Here is a 3,170-nt window from a genome sequence, read left to right as displayed (position 1 = left end):
GCTCACTGGCTGAGCGAGGTGCGGGCGCAACACCGAGGGTTGGATCCCGTTGCCGGTCCCGGTCCGGTACGGGCGCGACACTGAGGGTTGCGATCCGTTGCCGGTCACGAAAAAAGATAAAAAGGAAAAAAATAAATAAATAAAATAAAAATAAGAGCCAAGCTAGATTTAGACAGTCGTGGAGCAGGACAAGCCCAGGTTTGGAGCCAGACGGGCCTGAGTTTTCATCCCGGCTCGGCTACTTTCTTTCACTAGGGCACTCCCAAATAGTAACTTAACCTTTCTCAAGTTTTTTCATCTGTAGAATGGAAGGAAGTGGTGTTGAGGTTGTGAACGTGTGGAAGGATCTAACCCTTGGATGGTTCTAGGTAATATTCTTTAAATCTCAGTCTGTTGTGATATTGCTAGATCTTGGAAATTTACTTTCATTCTCTAAGCCTCACTTCCCATACCTATAAACCAAAGAAAGGGAACTCTCTTTTTTACTGAGCACCTTCTACATGCACTGGTCACTTTACTGTACATTATTTCACTTAGTCCTTACAACAATTCCATGAGACATGTATTACCATCACCATTTTAAAGATGAGAAAAGAGACTAAGAGATTAAATAACTTTTCCAATCCACATAGTGACAGAACCAAGGTTTGGACCAGATTCTGACCAGCTCCAAAGCTCTACACTGTCTCTGTATTTCAAAGGGAGGTCAGCACCATATTATTTCAGGACCCAGCTCAGTGCTAAATACACAGTGGGCCTTCGACAAATACTCCATTGTTTTACTTTAGGTGCATGTCATACCTCTTTAAGTGAACTATGAGCTCCTCCAGCGAATAATTGATTTCTTGCATCCCCAGTGAGTGCCTTGCAAATTGCCAGGCACAAAGCAAAGGCCATAATGAATGAATAAATATATAGATCAACAGAAAACAAATAAATACGATTCCCTGAATTATAGACAGTAGCCAATTGTGCAGGATATGATAACCTAGCCGTCTGAAAATATTTTAGAATTACAGATTGAGCAGCCTAAAAAAAGCAATAATATTTATGATTGTCATTGGCATATACAAGTTGATTTCACCTCTTTTGTCTCATTTGGTCCTTGCCACTGCCTTAGTTGAAAATCAAGGCAATGACTGATCATCCTCCCCACTTGAAAGATTAAAAGATAGAGGCTGAGAGGCTTTAGTGGCATATGATGCTGTCCTTTCCCACCCAGAGGGCATACAGCCTCTATTCATATACTTCCGGGGACAGGAAAATCACTAGCAGGTCCCATTCTCTGGGTGAAGACTTTGGAGACCCAGAAGGATTGAGACCTATTGCTCTTTCAACCCCACATTTAGGTTCCAGGACTGTCAGAGCTGACCTAACCAACTCCATCCCAGAACCAGTGGGGTAACTGAGGTTTTATGGGTTGGGATTCACACAAACTGCACTTGTATTAATATGACCTGAGTCAGCTTCTGCTGTGGCATTGTGCTGTTGTTTCATGATGAACATGGAGGCAGCTCTGACCCTCAGGTCTTCTGCCTTAGCTTGAGGGTGAGGTACATCCCTGGCACTCACCACAGGGCTTGGCGCATACTAAGTGCTCTGTAAGCAGTGGCTGAAAGAATGACTAAGCATGGAAGGGAAGGAAAGGGTTGAGGCTGGGCTGAGGTTGGGGTTGGGGTGAGGATTAAGGTTTGAGGTTGAAGTCTGAATGTAGGTCTAGATAATATTTGGAGTCAGGATGTGAGATTAGAGCTGAAGTGGGACTGCAGGCAGGATGGAGGAGGAAATTGAGGCTGAGGATAGAATGGGAACTGGGATCATTATTCATGAGTGGGTGAAGTCAGGGATGAGGGTGGTATTGACATTAGGAAGGGGATCCTGGTGAGCACTTGGATGAGGATTGGGGTGGAGTTTGGGTTTCCTGTGAATGTTTGAGGATGGAAGTTTACTGTTAGGATGGGGGTTGGTATGTGATCTGGGCTGGGTTGAGGGTGGTGGTAGAATGAAGTTGGAGTGGGAATAGAGTGAGGGTTGTTTTGGGGTAGAGTTAAGGCGAGGATCAAGCATGGATTTATATGATGGTTGGGGTCAGGACGAGGGAACAGAGCTAAGATGGTGTTTCAGGGGGAGGTTGGGTTGGTGATAAGGTGAGAGTAAAGGTCGGTATTGGGCATGGGGGGGTAGGGCTGGTATGGGGGGGTTGGTGCTGATGTTCATGTGGGCACTTGGATGAAGGTTGAGGCTCAGCCGGAGCTGGGCCGAGGCTGAGACGAGGGGGCCAAGACCCCTGCGGGGTTCAAGGTGGGGTTAGGGCCAGGGCCGGTACCTGAGCCACCACATGTAGCTGTGCTCGTAGGGGAAGAAGCTGTGCGGGTCGTCGCAGCAGTACTTGTGGTCGCGGAAGCCGCAGCAGAAGACGGCGGCCGCCTCGCCCCCCGGCCGCGGGCAGCTGAAACCGCGCACCACCTCCTGCTCCGCGCTCACGTAGCTCGTGCAGGCACCGCTCATCGCGCCCCGCGCCCGGCCCGCCGCCACCTCGGGCCACCAGACGGCTGGCGACAGGGGATGGATCATGGGATCAGGGCTCAAGCCCAATTCTACCCCTTCTCCACTTTTTCTCTCTGCACTCCAGGCTCCTTGTCTCCATCCAGGCCAGCCCCTTAGATGCTGATGTGTGCCATGTCCCTGACCTGTGCACTGAGGCCCCTGAGAGGGGTCAGATCTGGGTCTGCCCTTGAGAAACACACAGTATGGTGGAGGAGTCAGACAGACAGATGCTCACAGAATCTGCTGTACCGTACATCCGCCTTCCGCCGCCACCTCGGGCCACCAGACGGCTGGCGACAGGAGGGCCGGGAGAGCGAGGGACTGGCCGAGACGGCAGAGAGCCTGAGAAGGAGACGGAGAGACAGAGGGGCAGAGAGAAGCAGCGACAGAGACACACACAGACTGAGAAAGACGCAGCGCCGGGCCCGGGGACGCAGCGGTTAAGACCTAGAGCCCCCGAGGACGGAGTGGCTACCAGGTACGCTGACAAGGCGCGGCGGGAGGGGAGATGCAGGAGGCAGAGGAGCGGGAGGAGGAGGGCGGAGGAGCGGTGGGAGTGGAGAGCGGCGGGAAAGGGGCGGGAGCCGGAGCCCGAGCGCGGGCGCGGGCGCGGGGTGGGGGCG

At 51.7% G+C, this 3,170-nt stretch overlaps 1 long non-coding RNA gene across 1 annotated transcript in view; it reads left to right on the top strand.

Moving 5' to 3' along the window:
- The first annotated feature begins 2,827 nt into the window (after positions 1 to 2,827).
- LOC103595512 overlaps positions 2,828 to 3,170 on the top strand; it is a 3,418-nt gene continuing 3,075 nt past the window's right edge. The window contains exon 1 of the long non-coding RNA XR_550951.1: positions 2,828 to 3,025. This is a non-coding gene — a long non-coding RNA (uncharacterized LOC103595512). The remainder of the gene's footprint in view (positions 3,026 to 3,170) is intronic.

This window comes from Galeopterus variegatus, unplaced genomic scaffold (genome assembly GCF_000696425.1).
Source record: "Galeopterus variegatus unplaced genomic scaffold, G_variegatus-3.0.2 Scaffold6, whole genome shotgun sequence".
Classification (NCBI taxonomy): domain Eukaryota; kingdom Metazoa; phylum Chordata; class Mammalia; order Dermoptera; family Cynocephalidae; genus Galeopterus; species Galeopterus variegatus.
Note: the sequence above shows the minus strand (reverse complement) of the source record. Positions and strands in the feature narration are given on the sequence as shown.